The following is a 21,937-nucleotide window of genomic DNA, read 5'->3' as shown; positions in this document are numbered from 1 at the left end:
AACCTAAATTAGGGAAGTTCTGACTGATTGCCCAAAGCATTTAATACCAGCAAAGCTGTATAGGAAACTGTATAAATCAGGGTTGAGAGCAGCGTGGAAGAAAGGAGAAGGCAAGGAGGGCCTATTGGTAGAACTGAGAAATCACCAGGGAAAATATACGTGTGAGATGTCAAGGGGTTACCCTGGATGACTAGGTCTGTACCTTGGACAGCAGCCAGTGAAATAAATAGGGGCATGTAGGATTTAGAATAGAATCCATTTGAATTCTCCTTCTAGTTGTAGGAAAACACATTTTTTAAAAATAGTCCTTAAAAATAGGGGTTGCACACTCTGGAAGATTCTTCTTGTTCTTTTCCACCTGCATCTGTACAGAGACACATGTGGAAAAGAACAAAAAATCTTCTGTATGAAGAGGACTCTCACCAGAAACATACTCCTAGGGAGCAGATCAAAATTACGCTTCCAATGTGAGTTTAGGAAAAAACCTCATGATTTAATCACAACTGTGAAGGAATATCAAAAAGAAGAGGTAAGAAGGGAACTAGCAGGATTATTAGAGAAATGGAAATCGAAACTACAATGAGGTACAACCTCACACTGGTCAGAATGGCCATCATTAAAAACTCTACAAAAAACAAATGCTGGAGAGGGTGTGAAGAAAAGGGAACTCTCCTATACTGTTAGTGGAACGTAAGTTGATGCAGCCACCATGGAGAACAGTATGGAGGTTCCTCAGAAAACTAAAAACAGAATCATCACATGATCCAGCAATCCCACTCCTCAGCGTATATCCAGGCAAAACTCTAATTCAGAAAAGTACACGTGCACTGTTCACAATAGCCAAGACATGGAAACAACCTAAGAGTCCATTAACAGATGAACGGATAAAGACGTGGCACTTACATACAAGGGGATACTACTCAGCCATGAAAAGAGTAACGCCATTTTCAGCAACACAGATGCAACCAGAGACTGTCATACGAAGTGAAGTCAGAAAGAGAAAGACAAATACCATACGATATCACTTATATGCGGAATCCAAAATACAACACGAATTAACCCACTGATGACATAGAAACAGACTCACGGACACAGAGAACAGATTGGTACTTGCCGAAGGGGAGGGTTTTGGGGAAGGGATGTAGCGGGAGGTTGGGGTTAGCGAATGTTAGCTTTAATATCGGAGAAGGCAATGGCACCCCACTCCAGTACTCCTGCCTGGGAAATCCCATAGGCGGAGGAGCCTGGTAGGCTGCAGTCCATGGGGTTACAAAGAGTCGGACACGACTGAGCGACTTCCCTTTCACTTTTCACTTTCATGCACTGGAGAAGGAAACGGCAACCCACTCCAGTGTTCTTGCCTGGAGAATCCCAGGGACGGGGGAGCCTGGTGGGGCTACCATCTATGGGGTCGCACAGAGTCGGACACGACTGAAGTGACTTAGCAGCAGCAGCTATTATATATATAGTGGATAAACAACAGGGTCTTACTGTACAGCATGGGGAACTATATTCAATATTCTATGATAAACTATAATGGAAAAGCATATTAAAAAAGAAGGTATATATGGACTTTCACGGTGGCTCAGTGGTAAAGAATCCACTTGCCAATGCAGGAGACACAGGTTGGGTCTCTGGCCCAGGAAGAACCCACACACTGCGGAGCAGCTCAGTCCATGCACCATAACTACTGAGCCCGTGCTCTAGAGCCCGGCCCATGTGCCGCAACTACGGAAGCCGGCATGCCCTAGAACCAGAGCTCTGCAAGAGAAGTCACCACAATTAGAAGCTTGCGCACCACAACCAGAGAGTAGCCTCTGTTCACCACAAAGAGAGAAAAGCCCGAGTGCAGCAATGAAGATCCAGCACAGCCAAAAATAAAGATACATATTCATTTTTAAAAAACAATATATATATAAAACTGAATCACTTTGCTATACAGCAGAAATTAATACAATATTGTAAATCAACTATACTTCAATAAAGAAAATCAATGGAATATGGAAAAAAAGAGTTAAGAGAGCACAGGATAGGGGGAAGATCAGGAGCACAAAAAAGAAAATAAAAATATTTAAGATATATATATATATATATATACAAAGAAGGGAACTAGCAGAATTCTGGGAAGAAACACAAGGTGAAAGAAAAAAACATGGAAGAAATTAGAAGAGCTAAATTAAGAAGAGCAAAACAGGGACTAGACATAGAAAGCACAGTAGAAAGATTAGAAATTTAAAAGCTAATAAAACATAATGCAAACCAAAATATGAAAGGTTTAGAGGGAAAATACACAACGGGTATAGAATGACTGAGAGTGAAGAACAGACAGATTAATTGCAATTCCTAAAAAAGAAACAATGAGATAGAACAATGGAATAGAATACATATGTTAAAATGTATATAATGGAAGAAATCTCTCTTGAAATAAAAATCTACATATTGAATGGAATAATCAAGTACCAGTGAAAACTGACCTAGAATTGTCAACTCAGAGGTATATCCCTAAAGTTTCTGGATTTTAAAGATGAGTAAACAATCCTGTAGGCAGAAGGGCAAAAAGATCAAGTCACAGTAGTCAATGCCAAACAGCAGTGGGTCCCTTCAAAATATTCAAGGAAAAAGCGAGCCAAGGATTTTTCCTGTCTTTTTTCTGTCTCTCTCTTTTTTTTTATTGTGTTAAAATACACATAATATAAAATTTGCCACCTTAACCATTTTAAAGTATAGCAGTCCAGTGGCATTAAATACACTCACACTGTTGTGTAGACCTCACCATCATCCACTGCTCTCTTCATCTTATAAAACTGAAACTCTATAGCCATTAAACAATAATTCTATATCCTACCCTTCCCCCAGACCCTGGAAACCATCATTATACTTTCTGTCTACATGATTTTGATTCTTCTAAGTATTTTATATAAGTGGAATTATATAGTATCTATATTTCTGTGGCTTTGCATGAACCCTGACTTCTCCATTTATTCATCTTGAAACTGATTTTTTTTAAATATGGGGACTTCTCTGGTGGTCCAGTGGTGAATAATCTGCCTGCCAGTGCAGGGGACACAGGTTTGATCCCTACTCCGGGAAGATTCCACATGCCACGGGACAACTAAGCCCGTGCATCACAACTACTGAAGCCCACATGCCCAGAGTTCAAGCTCCACAACAAGAGAAGCCACCGCACTGAGAGGCCCGTGCACTGCAAGCAAGAGTAGTCCCCCTTGCCACAGCTAGAGAAAGCCCACCCGCAGCAATAAAGACTCAGTGCAGCCAAAAATTAACTAATTAATTAAAATAAAATTGTAGGATATGGTGTGAAATAATGGTCCAATTCCATTTTTTTCCTCACCTGGATAATTAGTTATCCCAGCACTGTTTGCTCAGAAGTCCATCTTTCTCAACTAGGTTATAATGCTGACATAAATTAAGTTGCCATGTATGAATGGGACTATTTCTGGCTGTTTTATTTCCTTTATCAGTTTGTCTTTCTCTGTTCCATACTAACATAATTACTACATTTTTATGATGAACATAGCCTATTATTTGAAAATACATATTCATTTAATTTGTCCTTAAGGGTGCTTTCACTTTTCTTCGACTTCTGGCCTTCCATATAAATATTAGATTCTGTTTGTGAAGTTCCATAAAGAAAACCTGTTGTGATTTTGTTGCTGCTGTTGCTCTGGGTCCCGTGTTGCTGTGCACAGGCTTTCTCTAATGGAGGTGAGCAGGAGCTACTCTCAAGTTGCGTGTACAGGCTTCTCTTGTTTCAGAACATGGGCTCTAGAACTTTCAGGCTTCAGTAGTTGTGGCACTCAGGCTGAGTTACCCCTCAGCAAGGGGGATCTTCCCGAAGCAGGAAATGTTCACTGCGTTGGCAGGCAGATTCTTATCCATTGGATCGCCAGGAAAGCCCAAACCTGTTGTGATTTTGACTGGCATTGTCTACATGACTTTTTAAGTCTTAAGCTAACTTTGTACATTTGATATGATCTAATCCAGTCATTTTTTATATTGCTGAATTCAATTTGTTAACATTTTGCAATTTTTACTTCTATGTTTTTGAGAGAAAGGTCTATAATTTTCTTTTCTTAAGCAATCCTCTGATTTTTATCAAGGTTTTAACTGCCCAGTAGTTATTTGGGTAGGGTTTCTCTTTTTGTTGTTGTTGCTATTTTTGGAAACATCTTATCTAAGACTGGAATTATCTTTTCCTAGAATATTTTACACAACTCTAAAACTTCTAGGTCTGTTTGAGTGTGTGTATGTGTGTGATTTTTGTTGCTGTTGTTTTGTTTGATTGTTTGTTTTGGTAGGAAAGTTTTTAACTATATGATAAAATTCTTTAATAGTTTAAAATATATTTAGGTTTTCTATTCTTGAGGAAGATTTAGTTCTACTTTGGGAATTTGTCAACACTTCATCAAATTTATTATCATTTTGTATTTACAATATTGTTTTATTTATCAATTACCCTCAGCAGCAAAGGACACAAGACCAGAAATGAGAGCGTAGACCTTCCCTATGAATACCTAAAACCCAGCTGCATAGAGAACAGCATTAGTACATTAGCCCCAAACTATTCCCTTTTCAAAGACCTCTGACTACCATGATAGTTAGAAAAAGGAGAAGAAAAAAAATCCATAAAATATCAAGGAGCTGAAACAATGAATTAAAAATTTTAAGATAATACATTAGGAATAAAGATACAGTTGATAGGATCAATAAAGTAAAAAACTGACTCCTTGAGAAGACCAACAAAACTGACAAACTTCTGTCAAGCCTGGTCAAACAAAAAATGGATGAAAGTGTAAATAAATACTTCTAGCAATGAAAAGAGTCATATTAACAGCCCTAAACCTGTTCTTCTTATAACAATTGACATAAACAGAGATAAAGGACATGGTATATCAGTCTCTGATCCGGAGATAAAGATGATGAGGGGTTTTGGGGAGTGGGGAAGGAGAGGGGGGCCTTGCTAACAGAGCAGGAATTTCTGGGACTCTCACTTAAAACTCTGATACACACTATTCACAACAGCTCAGTGGTAAAGGAATCTGCCGGCCAGTGCAGGGGATGCAGGAGACTCTGGTTCGATCCCTAAGTTGGGAAGATTCCCTGGAGGAGGAAATGGCTACCTACTTCAGTATTCCTGCCTGGAAAATTCCATGAACAGAGGAGTTTGGTGGGCTGCAGTTCATGGGGTCACAAAAGAGTCAGATATGACCAGGCAAGCACATTTACAATAGCCAAGGCAAGGAAGCAACCCAAGTGCCCATTAACATATGGTTGGATTAAGAAATATCATATATATACATATTTTTTTTTCTTCCCAATATACTCAGCTGTAAGAAAAAAAGAATGGGGCTTCCCTGGCAGTCCAGTGGTTAAGAATCTGCCTTCCAGTGCAGGGGACATGGGCTTGATTCCTGGTCAGGGAAATAAGATCCCATATGCCATGGAACAACTAAGCCCGTGAACTGCCACTACTAAGCTCACATGCTCTAGGGCCTGTGAGCCACAGCTAGAGAGTCCGTGTGCCACAACAAAACAACAAAAACAACATAATACAGTGAACAAGGTAGAAATAGACACATATGGCCCATTAAAAATCACCCACTGCTGCCAACCTTTCAACAACTCAGTCACCATCTCACCCAGCAGGAGGTGGAGTTTGAGCTTAGAACTTGCCTTCTCAGAAGGATTATAAAAGACAGTCTCAGAAATAAGCTCTCAGAATTTTTTCACTGGTCGTAAGCTTTTCTGGAGAAACTCTGTGAGGTAAAGATTGAAAGAACTTGAAGACTGAGTTTCAGAAGAGGAGTGAATGAAGGAGGTTAAAAGACTGAGTCTGGGTTTATGAGTATGGGCACGACTGGGCTGGAGAGAAGAAAAATTGAGTTAGATGAACAATGGACATTTACGTGAAGAAATTAAGCAGACAATTGGACCAGGATTACTGAGACCCAGATTAAACTATCAAGACTGAATGTGGGTAGGCCAAGGACTCACGCCAGTCTTCAAATCATTTCACCATAATAAACAAGGTCCTCCAGTACAGCACAAAAAACTGTATTCAGTATCTATGATAAACCATAATGAAAAATAATATGCTAAAAATGAATGTACATATATATATATATACACATAACTGAATCACTTTGCTGTACAGTGGAAATTAACACAATACTGTAAATCAACTATATTAAAAAAAAAAAAAGCCCACTATAATCTTCCAGGAGAATCTGGTACAATTTTACTGACAGAATCTGCCCAGGCATCATTGGACATAAGAGGCTCTAAATCTTTGTTAATGTTGATTCCTGTATGAACTCCACACCCCTAATCTTCCCACCAATCATCTTTCTCCCCTCCTTCTATACCAGGCTCAAAACAGCTTCAGGAATCCTGGTCACATCCCTTTGATGTGACTTTGATCAGTTCTTATCTCTTAATCCATCTGTACTCATGCAGGGCAGTACTGTTGCACCAATTCCAGGTGGGCACTCACACTGGATTCTCCGTGAACGGTTTACACTGCCGTATGTAACATGGTGACCACCTGTAAACGGTAAGAGAAAGGGTCAAGGGTTGTAATGCTAAGTGTTCTCTTTGAGCTAGAAGCTCTAGACTAGAGGTCACCATTTTGTCTCCTCTCTACAAAGGCCCAACAGCAGCTCCTGTTATTCCACTGCTGCCCCCTAGAGGGCTCTCTATTTAAACCGTGAACAATAAACTGAAGAATTAAAATGTGTGGTTCTAGAGTGTCTCATCTTCAGACCAGGTGGGTTATATTTTTCACTGTGTGGACTGGCTGAAATCGAAGCAACAATTCTGATTACTTAAAAAGAGGACCGCTGACACTTAACTGGATAGAATGTTACAGCAGAAACACTAGACATGGCAAAATGAGGAAGCTCTAGCAGCAGGCTCTGTAAATTATTAGGGATTCCTAGAGCACTCCCTCTTTTCTATCTCTGCTACAGTTACTGTGGGTTGGTTTTTGTTTTTGCTTTTGTTTTAAACCTATATTGTATAAGTAATGTTTCTTTCATTCCTTCCTAATATGGCTTATTTTTATTCTCTCACTTTGTGAAAAAAAAATTAAGCTCGTTTGAGATTTGCTTATTTTATTGGTTTTATTTTTAAATGTTTTATGTGTATTCTTATTTCTCCATTTCCTACATTATCAATTTGTGTTATTTGCTTCCTCCTATTCTCTTCATGTTTAAAGCCCTCTAGTAATCTAAGATAAAAAGTAGGTGTGTAGGTACATGAAAACTCTCAGTACAATCTTCATAATTTTCCTGTAACTCTAAAACTAATCTTAAAGTTTATTTTAAAGATTAAAAGATTGGCAAGGGTATACAACAAACTATTTAAAGCAGAAGTCATGATCTTAATAACAGACAAGGTAGAATATGAGCCAAGAAAGCAACATTACTTTAGAAAGCTAAAGGGTACAACTGGCAATGAAAATATAACAATTATGAATACTGATTTACAAAATAACATAAAAGTAACCTTCATACAGCAGAAATTACAAGATAAGCAAGGAAAAGGAAACAGAAACATGCTAATAAAAAGGAGCCTTTAGGGACTTTCCTGGTGGTCCAGTGGCTAAGATGCCATGTTCCCAGTGCAGGGAGGGGCCTGGACTGGATCCCTGGTCAGGGAACTAGGTCACATATGCTGCAACTAAAAGATCCTGTGTGCCGCAACTAAGACCCAGCAGTCAAACAAATAAATACATTTTTTTTAAAAAAGAGGCTTTCATTTACTTGTGTCATCCAATTCAAAACAAGTTATAATTTTTTAAAAAGCTAAAAACAGAGTGGCCCTAAACAATGTAATTAACATAGTAGACCTTACTGCTGCTGCTGCTGCTGCTAAGTCGCTTCAGTCGTGTCTGACTCTGCGACCCCAGAGACGGAAGCCCACCAGGCTCCCCCATCCCTGGGATTCTCCAGGCAAGAACACTGGAGTGGGTTACCATTTCCTTCTCCAATGCATGAAAGTGAAAAGTGAAAGGGAAGTCGCTCAGTTGTGTCCGACTGTTAGCGACCCCATGGACTGCAGCCCACCAGGCTCCTCCGTCCATGGGATTTTCCAGGCAAGAGTACTGGAGTGGGGTGCCATTGCCTTTTCCAAGTAAACCTTACTAATATATATCAAACATTGCATCCTGAAAGTGGAGGACACACCATTTTTTCAAGTGTCCAATAGTATTTATGAAAATTCATCATATTTAAGACTTAAGGACTATCGCAACCCCCCACCTACAGAAATAATGCACAAACTATCCTATAATCACATTGCAACAAATGAATTTAATAAGAAAATCAAAGAGTCCTCTCTATTTGGAAGATTAAAAATAAAACTCTCTTTCATATAATTATTGGGTCAAAAGGAAAACATACCCAAAACTAAGGAATTAATGGAAATAAAAATAACATAAAGAATATATACCAGAATCTATGAAATGCAGTTCAAGTAGTACTCAGAGGAATACTTAATCACCTTAAATACATACTTCAAAACAAAATGCAGAAATCAGAGTTCCTCTTTAAAAGTTAGAAAATAATAACAAAATAAACTAAAGGAATGCTGCAGAAAGGAATAAATGAAAAAACAAATTATAATAAATTTTAGAAAACAAGAAAAGCAGGACTATTATATAAACCTAAAAGACTTTTTTAAAAAGTAAATAACTTATTAGCCCAAACAAAACTAAGGAAGTGAGAAAGTGCAAATACAAAAAAGAACAAATAATGGAAGGAAATAAAGAGATAGAAGATATTTAAAATACACAGAAGGGGAAAAAGTGGAAGCAGTGACAGATTTTATTTTCCTAGGCTCCAAAACCACTGTGGACAGTGACTACAGCCAAGAAATCCAAAAACGTTTGCTTCTTGGAAGGAAAGCTATGAAAAACTAGACAATGAATTAAAAAGCAATGACGTCATTTTGCAGATAAAGGTCCATATAGTCAAAGCTATGGTTTTGCCAGTAGTTATATATGGATGTGAGAGTTGGACAATAACGGACGAATTCATGCTTTCGAATTGTGGTGCTGACTCTTGAGAGTCCCTTGGACTGCAAGGAGATCCAACCAGTCAATCCTAAAGGAAATCAACCCTGAATATTAATTGCAAGGACTGATGCTGAAGCTGGAGCTCCAATACTTTGACCACCTGATTTGAATAGCTGACTCCTTGGAAAAGACCCTGATGCTGGGAAAGACTGAAGGCAAAAAGAGAAGGGGGTAGTAGAGGATGAGATAGTTAGATAGCATCACTGACTCAATGGACACGAATCTGAGCAAATTCCAGGAAACAGTGGAGGACAGAAGAGTCTGGTGTGCTGCAGTCCATGGGGTCGCAAAGAGTCATGACAACGCGAGTTAGCGACTTAGCAACAACAAAATACCATAACTGACTGTGCTCAACATCATGCAAATAAATTTGAATTGAATGATAACTGTTTAGTAAAATAGACTGTTTTCAGCCTAGAACTTTTCATGTATACTGTTTAGGTTTTCAGTGAGTATAAATTTCCTTTCCAGGAATTCTAAATGGTTCTTTTACATGTGCTGGTTAGCAGGGAGCTAGAGTGTTGTGGAGAAAGAAAGGCAAGTTTTCAGCCTGTGTGGTCATGCAGCCAGGAAAGGCAGGGATACACAGAGTCCAGATTTCTAGGGGAATAATGTTGTAGGGGGCATTTAACCTTGAAACACCAGCATGCAACTCCTAATCTGAGCCAATACCTTCAAAGAAAGGATAAAGTGGTCTTATGTTGGAGCACTCCCTGACTATTCCAGAAGCCAAAGCAAACACTCTCTGGAAGAAAGCTTCTTCCACATACAAAGATCAAGCAATGCCTAGGAAATCCCTTGGATGGAGGAGCCTGGCAGCTAGTCCCTGGAATCAGAAAGAGTCAGACACCACTGAGCATGCAGACAATCAATCAAATCAATGGATTCACAAAGATTATCAAATATATAAGGAAGCCAGCCACTATGAGTAAAAATCAGAAGTAGCAAGAAAAAAAACAGAGTTTGATTCCAAGGGGATAAAGCTATTAGAAGCAACAAATACAGGGCTCCCTGCTGGCTCAGGTGTAAGGAGTGCACTTGCTAAAGCAGGAGACATGGGTTTCATCCCTAGTTTGGAAAGATCCCACATGCCTCAGAGCAACTGAACCTGTGCATCAGATCTACTCTGAGTCTGTGCTCTAGAGCCTGGGAGCTGCAGCTGCTGAGCCCACAAGCCACAGCTGCTGAAGCCTGCATGCCCTAGAGCCTGTGCTCCACAACAGAGCAGCCTGTGCACCACAGCTGGAGAGTGGCCCCCGCTCACCACAACTAGAAAAAAGCCTGCATGCAGCAATGAAGATCCAGCACATCAAATAAATAAATAAATAAAAATTTTAAAGTGACAAATATAGTATATAGAACACACATACACACAGGAAATGTTAAAGGGTAAAATAGTTGATTTACAAATGAAAGCATATAAAAAGACGATCAAGATTGAATGGATAGATCAGGAAAAAATATATTCTAGAAATAAGAAAAAACAAGATTGTTGAAATTAAAGTCTTAAAGGATGGCTTAAAAAGCAGATTTGGGACAACTGAAGAAAGGATTAGAGGATTGGAAGATTTGTCAAAAGGATATATCCAGAATATGAGAAAAATAGATATGGAAATGAAAAATATAAAAGAAAGATTTAGAGACATGGAGGATAAAATGAGAAGGTATACCATAGAAATAACTGGAGTTTTGAAAGGAAAGTATGGTCATAAGAAACAACAGAAATATTTTAACCAACATCGGTTAACAGTATTCTAGAACAAATGAAGCATTAAACTCACAGATCAGTGTATCCCAAAGAGGAAAAAATGAACATAAATTCATAACCAGAAACATTAGAGTAAAATTTCAGAATGCCACAGATGAAAAGGTCCTGAAAACAGCCATAAAGAATGAAAGATCATAACCAAGGGCAAGAGTTAGCATGACAACAGAAGTCTCAGCAGCAACAACGGAAGCCAGAAAACAATGGGACTGGGTATTTATCACATTGAAAGAACACACAGGTGAACCAAGAAATGTGAACATGCCAAAACTCAAACGTGTTTTCAAACTAAAAAATAATAATAAAGAGGAAATTTACTCCTAAAAATATACTTGAAAACAACTTCTGGAGTCTTCCCTAGTGGTCCAGTGGCTAAGATCCTGTGCTCCTGGTGCAGAGGGTCAGGGTTTGATCTCTGGTCAGGGAACTAGATCCCACATGTTTGTATACCACAACTAAAAAAGACCCTGCATGCCACAGTGAATACTGAAGATCCCACATCCTGCAACTAAGACCCGGCACAGCCAAATAAATAAGTAAAGATAAATATTAAAAAAAGAAAAGAAACAATGGAGGCCAAAATAGGGGAGAATCATATTTCTTTAAGGGCTGAGAGAGGGAAAAAAAAAACCTGTTAACTCAGAAATCTATATCCAGAAGAAAAAAAAAAAAATCTGGAGGATGATGATGAAATAAAGACATTCTCAAATGAAGAAAAACTAAGAGAATCCATTGCCAACAGAGCTGCTCCAAGAGAACTGATAAAAGAAGTTATTCAGACAGAAGGGAGATGATATGAGCAGGACTCTTGGGTCACCAGGAATAAAGAACAACAGAAATTTTAAATATCCTCTCCTAGTGAATTATTCATGACTGAAGCGACTTAGCAGTAGCAGCAGTAGTAGTGAATTATTCGACATGTTTGATGGTTGATAGCGTTAGAAAGCATCACTACGAACAAAGCTAGTGGAGGTGGTGGAATTTCAGTTGAGCTGTTTCAAATCCTGAAAGATGATGCTGTGAAAGTGCTGCACTCAATATGCCAGCAAATTTGGAAAACTCAGCAGTGGCCACAGGACTGGAAAAGGTCAGTTTTCATTCCAATCCCAGAGAAAGGCAATGCCAAAGAATGCTCAAACTACCACACAATTGCACTCATCTCACATGCTAGTAAAGTAATGCTCAAAATTCTCCAAGCCAGGCCTCAGCAATACGTGAACTGTGAACTTCCTGATGTTCAAGCTGGTTTTAGAAAAGGCAGAGGAACCAGAGATCAAATTGCCAACATCCACTGGATCATGGAAAAAGCAAGAGAGTTCCAGAAAAACATCTATTTCTGCTTTATTGACTATGCCAAAGCCTTTGACTGTGTGGATCACAATCAACTGTGGAAAATTCTGAAAGAGATGGGAATACCAGACCACCTGACCTGCCTCTTGAGAAACCTATATGCAGGTCAGGAAGCAACAGTTAGAACTGGACATGGAACAACAGACTGGTTCCAAATAGGAAAAGGAGTACGTCAAGGCTGTATATTGTCACCTTGCTTATTTAACTTATATGCAGAGTACATCATGAGAAACACTGGACTGGAAGAAACACAAGCTGGAATCAAGCTTGCCGGGAGAAATAGCAATAACCTCAGATATGCAGATGATACCACCTTTATGGCAGAAAGTGAAGAGGAGCTAAAAAGCCTCTTGATGAAAGTGAAAGAGGAGAGTGAAAAAGCTGGCTTAAAGCTCAACATTCAGAAAACAAAGATCATGGCATCTGGTCCCATCACTTCATGGGAAATAGATGGGGAAACAGTGGAAACAGTGGCAGACTTTATTTTGGGGGGCTCCAAAATCACTGCAGATGGTGACTGCAGCCATGAAATTAAAAGACGCTTACTCCTTAGAAGAAAAGTTATGACCAACCTAGATAGTATATTCAAAAGCAGAGACATTACTTTGCCGACTAAGGTCCATCTAGCCAAGGCTATGGTTTTTCCTGTGGTCATGTATGGCTGTGAGAGTTGGACTGTGAAGAAGGCTGAGCGCTGAAGAATTGATGCTTTTGAACTGTGGTGTTGGAGAAGACTCTTGAGAGTCCCTTGGACTGCAAGGAGATCCAACCAGTCCATTCTAAAGGAGATCAGCCCTGGGTGTTCTTTGGAAGGACTGATGCTAAAGCTGAAACTCCAGTAGTTTGGTCACCTCACGGGAAGAGTTGACTCATTGGAGAAGACTCTGATGCTGGGAGGGATTGGGGGCAGGAGGAGAAGGGGACGACCGAGGATGAGATGGTTGGATGGCATCACGGACTCGATGGACGTGAGTCTGAGTGAACTCCGGGAGTTGGTGATGGACAGGGAGGCCTGGCGTGCTGCGATTCATGGGGTTGCAAAGAGTCGGACACGACTGAGCGACTGAACTGAACTGAACTGAACTGAGCAAGTATTATAGTGTTACTAGGGCTTCCCAGGTGGCAGGGTGCCAAAGAATCCTGCCAATGCAGGAGACACGGGCTAGATCCTGGGTCAGGAAGATCCTCTGGAGGAGGAAACGGCAACCAACTCCAGTATTCCTGCCTGGAGAATCCTGTGGAGAAAGGAGCCTAGTGGGCTACAGTCTGTGGGGCTGCAGAGTTGGACACCACTAAGTGACTGAGTGCACACACACACATTGTAACATTATAATGGGTTTTAATCTGTGTAGACGTGACATAACAGGCTGACCTCTGATTCCATCTGCTTCTCTGAAAGCAACTGCTTCTCCCTCTGCTCAGCATGTCTTTTCTCTGCCATGTGGCTTCTAGTTTTTTCTGTAACTACTGTTTCCTATGGTCCTCTTGGCTTCTCTACCTTCTCTCCATCTTGGATGCTATGGCTACTGCTGGATTCTCTCTGTGGTTTCCATACCATTGCTGCCACCACAACCATACACACTCACTTACATCATAGCGAGAGACTGGCCCTGTTCCTTCTGGTTGGGTCAGTTGTTCCACTCAAGTGTAACTCTTAGGGTCCTAGACAGCTTATGATTTGCCTGTGGCTGAACAGCAGTTTCATTTTGTGTAAAGTAAGAACACCCAGAGCTTCCTCTCAGCACAGGCTGTGGATGGGGACTATTTCCTTCTAAGGGGATGGCAGGCCTGATGGCTGCCAGGTGGAGTACAGCTGCACTAAACTGTTAGTCTGAGAACCATGTCATGCACTTTCACCCCTGTAGGCCTTTATATGGTCTATTCTTTCTTCCTGGAATGTCTTTTCCTCTTCTCTGCCCAGAAAACTTTAAAACTCAGCACAAGTCACTCCTTTTCCCCATGAATCCTTCTTGCCCATTACATCCATTCTATTCAAGCATTTAATATGCTGTTTGACCCTGTCTATGCATTTGTCTCCCCAGGCTTCTGGGATTCAGGAGATACTCGTTGCTATTTTCATTACCAAACATGTTCATTCATACATTTAGTCAGTCATTCAACAAACACTAATCAAATGTCCACTGTGTATCAGTCACTGTATCAGGTATTGGGATGCAAATGTGAACAAGGCAGACAGAATCTCTCTCCCCTTGGAGGTTAGTGTGTGTTGCACCGTGTGGCACATAGTGAATGCTCAATAACTTATTTTGAATTGAATTGCACTTGCTTATAGTTCCTCTACCAAAGAAGAACTTTTGGCAGGTAACTTTTGACCTTTCTCAGACATCAAAGCCTTACACACGCAAAGCAGTGGACAGTAAAGTGGGCCATGAGGTACCCATCTACCATTTCAAGAGGTTCTTCAAACTTTTTTTTAATCTTCTCTTTTAGTGTTTATTTATTTGGCTGTTTCAGGTCTTAGTTGCAGCACGCAGGCTCTTCCTTGCAGTGCGAGGAGTCCTCTAGCTGTGTTGCACAGGCTCAAAAGCACTCAGGCTTAGTTACCCTGCAATATGTGGGATTCTAGTTCCCTGACCAGGGATCGAACCTGCGTCCCCTGCACTGGAAGGTGTCTTCTTAACCACTGGACCACCAGGGAAGTCCTGGTGCTTCAAACTTGACTTAATCAAAACCCAACTTGATTACATTTCCCAATCCTTCCTTACATGTCCCACATCTCTGTAAATGACACTATCATACACCTACTTGCCCCAGTCAAGGACCAGGAAGTCATACTGGATCAATCACTTTTGCCATCTCTCCCTCTTCTCTGCCCTCTCTCTCTTCTTTCTCTCTGCCTACAATCACCAATGGAACAACAGTCTTGACAATTCCACTTCCTTAGCTTATCTTTCACCCTCCCCCATCTCTATTCCTGCTAACCCTGCCCCGTTTCTGGTCCTTATCATCTCTCACCAGCACTCCAAAGAACTTTTCTCATGTGTCTCCTATTTCCTTTGCAACCACATCACTTATCTCTTCCTGGCCCCAACCTCATGGATTTCCCTGAAATTTCACCAGCATCCTGGAACTCTTGCTGCCTATTTGCCCAGAATGCCTACCTTCTCCCCAACTCTCCTCCATCTCTGCCAACCTGGCATATGCCTACTCAAATTTCAACATTCAGGTCAGCTTGCTCCCCAAGAAGTCTCTTCTGTCTCCCCAGCATAACCTGACCCCCCCTGCCTTGTGCTCCACCTCCTACACAGAATTCATTCTTCACAGTAGTACACAGTCGAATTTATTTTTTTATCATTTTGTTTCCCCCACCAGGCTAGGAACTCCTTGAGGGTACAAATTTCATATTCTTAATGGCTTGTGTATAATAAGGGCTTCCCAGGCAGCTCAGTAGTAAGAATTTGCCTACCAATGCAAGGAGATGCAGGAAATGTGGGTTCTGCCTCTCGATGGGGGAGGAGTGGAGTAGGAAATGTCAACCCACTCCAGTATTCTTGCTTGGAGGATCCCATGGACAGAGGAGCCTACTGGGCTACAGTTCATAGGGTCACAAAGAATCAACACAACTGAGCACGCAAGCATATAATAGGTGCTCAGTAAACACTCTGTGAATGAATCCAGTAAACAAACAAAATACTTTCCTATCTTTATCCTTCTTTTTCTGTGAAACAAGCAACCAGTCCTGGGGAACTTCCCTGGTGATCCAGTGGTTGATAAAAATCTGCCTGCCAATTCAGGACGTGGGTTTGATCCCTGGTCCAAGAAGCTCTCATGTGCCACAGAGCAACTAAACCCAAGTGCTGCAACTAGTGAACCTGCTTATCACAACCAGAAAGTAGTCCCCGTTTGCCTTCAACTAGAGAAAGCCTGCATGCAGCAGCGAAGACCCAATGCAGCTAAGAATAGATGATCAGCTCAGTTCAGTTCAGTCGCTCAGTCGTGTCCGACTCTTTGCAACCCCTTGAATTGCAGCACGCCAGGCCTCCCTGTCCATCACCAACTCCCGGAGTTCACTCAGACTCACGTCCATCCAGTCGGTGATGCCATCCAGCCATCTCATCCTCTGTCATCCCCTTCTCCTCCTGCCTCCAATCCCTCCCAGCATCAGGGTCTTTTCCAATGAATCAACTCTTCGCATGAGGTGGCCAAAGTACTGGAGTTTCAGCTTTAGCATCATTCCATCCAAAGAAATCCCAGGACTGATCTCCTTTAGAATGGACTGGTTGGATCTCCTTGCAGTCCAAGGGACTCTCAAGAGTCTTCTCCAACACCACAGTTCAAAAGCATCAATTCTTTGGCACTCAGCTTTCTTCAGAGTCCAACTCTCACATCCATACATGACTACTGGAAAAACCATAGCCTTGACTAAAAATAAATAATAAATGATATTTAAAAATTACTAGCAATGCAAAGAGGCAAGAAAATATTACCAATAATCAGAAGAAAATAAAGTCAATGGAAATAGACCAGATATGACAGAGATGATGGAATCAGAAGACAAGGGCTGTAAAACAACTACTGTAAGTATTACAATAAGATAATAAAGAGAGAATTAAAGATACAAAATAATCAAATGGTAGCTCAAGAGAAGATAAATATAACTACAATAAACATTTCATGAGACACATGGACTCACAGATTTAATAACACACTCTTCTGTGCATAATAGGATAATAGAGTGATCACAGTCTCAAACATTGCTGCTGCTGCTAAGTCAGTTCAGTCATGTCCAACTCCATGCGACCCCACAGATGGAAGCCCACCAGGCTCCCCCATCCCTGGGATTCTCCAGGCAAGAACACTAGAGTGGGTTGCCATTTCCTTCTCCAATCAAAAATCGCTAGTGGGGATGTAAATGGATATCATCCTTCTGAAGGGCAATTTGGTAACATCTAACAAGATCATGGGAAATAGATGGGGAAACAGTGGAAACAGTGTCAGACTTTATTTTTTTGGGCTCCAAAGTCACTGCAGATGGTGATTGCAGCCATGAAATTAAAAGACGCTTACTCCTTGGAAGAAAAGTTATGACTAACTTAGATAGTATATTCAAAAGCAGAGACATTACTTTGCCAACAAAGGTCCGTCTAGTCAAGGCTATGGTTTTTCCTGTGGTCATGTATGGATGTGAGAGTTGGACTGTGAAGAAGGCTGAGCACCAAAGAATTGATGCTTTTGAACTGTGATGTTGGAGAAGACTCTTGGGAGTCCCTTGGACTGCAAGGAGATCCAACCAGTCCATTCTGAAGGAGATCAGTCCTGGGATTTCTTTGGAAGGACTGATGCTAAAGCTGAAACTCCAGTAATTTGGCCACCCCATGCGAAGAGTTGACTCATTGGAAAAGACTCTGATGCTGGGAGGGATTGGGGGCAGGAGGAGAAGGGGACGACCGAGGATGAGATGGTTGGATGGCATCACGGACTCGATGGACATGAGTCTGAGTGAACTCCAGGAGTTGGTGATGGACAGGGAGGCCTGGCGTGCTGCGATTCATGGGGTCGCAAAGAGTCGGACAAGACTGAGTGACTGAACTGAACTGAACTGAACAAGATCACAGGCTTCCCGGGTAGCTCAGACGGTAAAGCGTCTGTCTGCAATGTGGGAGACCCAGGTTCGATCCCTGGGTCAGGAAGATCCCCTGGAGAAGGAAATGGTAACCCACTCCAGTACTCTTGCCTGGAAAATTCCATGGATGGAGGAGCCTGGTGGGCTACAGTCCATGGGGTTGCAAAGAGTTGGACACGACTGAGCAACTTCACTTCTTCAACAAGATCACTAGTGCATCTACCCTTTGAACCAGCAGTAATGTTTCTGAGAACTCATTATTCAAATCTACTTGCACACAGGCAAAATAATGTGAGGGGAAGGTTAATCATCTCCTTGTTTGCTTTAGCAAAAGATTAGGGGAAAACTTTAAACATCCATCATTAGACGAGTGGTTAAGTACATCATAGTAAACTTATTCAATGGAATATTCTACAGTTGTAAAAAGAATGATGAAGTACTCTGTTCTGATACAGAAAGATTTTCAAAATACAAATTTAAAAGCCAAAATTAAGAATGGAGTGTTTAGTATGCTCTCTTTACATGCATTCATTTTGCTGGCTTGTTCATGAGAAACTCTAAATCATATGAGAAATGAATACCATGGTCTCCAGGAAAGATGTGTGTAGGAACTAGAAAGATTGGAACAGGAAGAAGGTTGTCATTCTCTACCTTTCTATTTATTCTAAAAATGAATTGAAGTGAAACTAAAGCAATTATAAGTTCTTGGAGACAGTAGGTATTAGTACTATCTTATAGGAAAAGATTTGTCTTTAGGGGTCCAGAAACATAAAAATATCCATGACCTTTTCCCCATTAACTCTTCTCCTGGAAATTTACTTTCCAGAAGGAATTCAATAGGGACTTCCTGGGTGGTCCAGTGGTTATGAATCTGCCTTCCAATCAATGCAGGGGATGGGGGTTCAATCCCTGATGGAGGAACTAAGATCCCACATGCCACACGGCCAAAAAAAAAAAGTTGAACTCATGGAAACAAAGAATAGAATGGTGTTTACTAGGGGCTGGGGGATATATATATCTAATGCATAACACAGTGACTATAATTGATAATGCTGCATTGTATGATTGAAATTTATTAAGAGAATAGAACTTTAGTGTTTGCACTAGAATAAATTTGTTGTTGTTGTTGAGCAGCTCAGTCGTGTCTGACTCTTTGTGACCCCATGGACTGCAGCACACAGGGCTCCTCTATCCTCCACTATCCACGGAGTTTGCTCAAATTCATATCCATTGAGTTGGTGATGCTATCTAACCATCTCATCCTTTGCCATTCCCTTCTCCTTTTCCCAATAAATAAATAAGTGATAAATATGTGAGATGATGGATGTGTTAACTCAATTGTGGGAATCACTTTACAACATGCATGCATAATCAAATCATTACAATGTACACTTTAAATCTATTAATGTTAAAATTTTATTTATCAATTATATTTCAATAAAGCTGGAAAAAATATTTGGGAGCCAAAGTACTTTTATGGGGTTAGCCACTTCCTTATCCTCTGATATAGCTTATTGCACATGTGTGCCATTCTCTCATTTACTTTCTAAATATGGCATGCTAGATTTTTTTCTTCATGCCAAACAACATTGCAGAAAATGTAGGCAATGTAGCTAAACAAAAGAGAAGAAAAAATAATGTGAAAATCACCCAAAATTATACCACCCAGCGATGTTACCTTTTTGTACACTTCTTTTCCATGTAACCAGGGAGGAGACCTACAGTGCATACTCCTCCTTCTAAAACAATTTCCCCTCTTACAGCCCCTGCCGCTAATGCTGCCTTAGTTTGTACCACATAACTCCATCCCACAGGTCACCAGGATTAGACACCCTCCCTGTATTAGTCAGGGTTTAGTCAGGAAAGCAGACGCCACCCTGGGTTTTTCAAACCAAATAAAGGAAATTGGTTCCACAGGAAATGGAAAAGCTGAGAAGCCAAACACAGGATGGTGAGGAGACTGAAGGTTAGCAACTGGCCAGAAACAACTGCTGCTCTAGGCAGAAGGGACAGCAGGAGAAGGAGATTTTATCAGAGCACAGAGTTCGGGGCCAGTCAGAAGGAGCCCGAACCAAGGAGGGGGATTTCCAGGGAGCTGGAATCACAGAGGCTGGGTCTGTTTGTTGGGGAGAGGAGACTTCTTGGGAAAGTAGCCGCCACAGTCAAGGACCTCACAGGAAGAGAGAAAGAGGGGGAACTATCCCAGACTTTTCCCTCCTCCTGTTCTCCAACCATCTGTCTTCTCTTGGCCGAACTTACCTAGAAGGCTCTGGGCTAAGGAGCCTGAGGACTGATGGGAAAGGGGACAAGGGAAGGGGATGGGAGTGAGTACAAATAGGCAACTGGCCAGCAATTATCTAAAAGCAACCAATCAACGGGTTAGCCACGCATCACCTATGTAGTATTCTTTTTTTTTTAGTTAATTAATTAATTTTGGCTGCACCGAGTCTTAGTTGCAGCTTGCAGGATCTTCCATCTTCCTTGTGGCATGTGGGATCTTTAGCTGCAGTGTGTGAACTCTTAATTCCCACACTAGGGATTGAACCCAGGCCCCCTGCATTGAGAGCACGGAGTCTTAGCCACTGGACCACCAGAGAAATCCTACCTATATAGCATTCTTACCAAAAAGGTTTAAGCTGAATCTAATCAAGAGGAAATAATCAGGCAAATCAAATTGAAAGAAATTGTGCAAAACAGCTGGCCTAGCCTCTCCAGGAAGTCAATGTCACAAAAGATGAAAAATAGCCAGAGAACTTGTCTAAACTAAAGGACACTGGGGAGACATGAAAACTAGTTTCTGTGTGAGCTCATTATTTGAATACTGGATCCAAAAAAATCATATGTCAATTGTGGAAATATGAATCTGAGTAGCAGATTAGATTACATTGTATATAATTGCTAAACTTCTTGGTGTGACTGTTTGACTGTGGTTATACAGGAGAATGCCCTTGATCTCAGGAGATATATACCAAAGTATTTGATATCTTCAACTGACTGCATACGTATATACATGGAGAAAGAAAGTGTGATCAAGCAAATGTAGCAAATGATAAAATCAGTGACTCCAAGGAAAGGGTCTATAGACTTTCAATGTACTATATATGCGACTATTCCAAAAACTTAACGGCTTTCAAACTAAAAACTTGAGGAAAAAGATAGGCTTTGACCAGTGGCATAAGGAGAAAAAGATGAACTGAACCAATCAGTTCTTAGGAATTAGAACCTAAAAGCATAAAAAGAAACTGCTAGCTCCAAGGGAGGTAGGTACGCTGCACATGTGGCTGGCTGGTGGGGTGGCAGGTCCCACCTTTGAGGAAGAAAATGAAGAAACTGGAGGAGGTACAGAAGATGGACAGGGTAAAAGAAAGAGACTTTTTTCTAAAGAATTAAGGTGTATGATGTATGGGTTTGGAGATGACCAGAATCCTTATACTGAATCAGTAGATATTCTTGAAGATCTTGTCAGAGTTCATCACTGAAATGACTCATAAGGCAAAGTCAATTGGAGGAAGTCATGGTCGGGTACAAGTTGAAGATATCATCTTCTTGATTCAAAAGGACCCAAGAAAGTTTGCTAGGGTTAAAGACTTGCTTACTATGAATGATGATTTGAAACGTGCTAGAAAAGCATTTGATGAAACAAACTATGGATCTTGACACCTATTGTACTTTCTGAAGCTTCATTATCTTCTGGGGAAACCATACTTAGTAACTATATTTTCCACAGTAAGGTCCTGATACCTAGCCATGTGAATGAAAAACAGAGAACCACAAAGTTTTCAGGCTTTATTTTCACATCTTCAATTTTAGAGTGATATGTGAGCCTTTAATTGCCTGCCATTATATTACCATACTTGAATTACTTATTGGATTTTAATGACCACATGTAAGTCTAAGTATCTTTGGTTTGCAAACCATTCAGTTTCTTCTGACTCTTGACCATGTCGATGAATTAATATTTATATATGCCATTAATCATATTGTGCCATTGTAGGTTGTACTGTAGCTGTTTAATATGTGAAATCTAAATGGCACCTTTCACTTTGATAGCTAAGATGTATTTCACGTATTTCTAAAGCTTTTAGACTACAGTAGTGTAAGTTATTAAAAGATAGTGAAATGGTTTGTGTTTCTTTTAAGG

General features: G+C 40.7%; 1 pseudogene; it reads left to right on the top strand.

Moving 5' to 3' along the window:
- Positions 1-21,071: 21,071 nt before the first annotated feature.
- On the top strand, positions 21,072-21,453 carry LOC120866645 (annotated as a pseudogene).
- Positions 21,454-21,937: the final 484 nt, after the last annotated feature.

Source organism: Oryx dammah, unplaced genomic scaffold (genome assembly GCF_014754425.2).
Source record: "Oryx dammah isolate SB20612 unplaced genomic scaffold, SCBI_Odam_1.1 HiC_scaffold_8, whole genome shotgun sequence".
In the NCBI taxonomy this organism is placed as follows: Eukaryota; Metazoa; Chordata; class Mammalia; order Artiodactyla; family Bovidae; genus Oryx; species Oryx dammah.
Note: the sequence above shows the minus strand (reverse complement) of the source record. Positions and strands in the feature narration are given on the sequence as shown.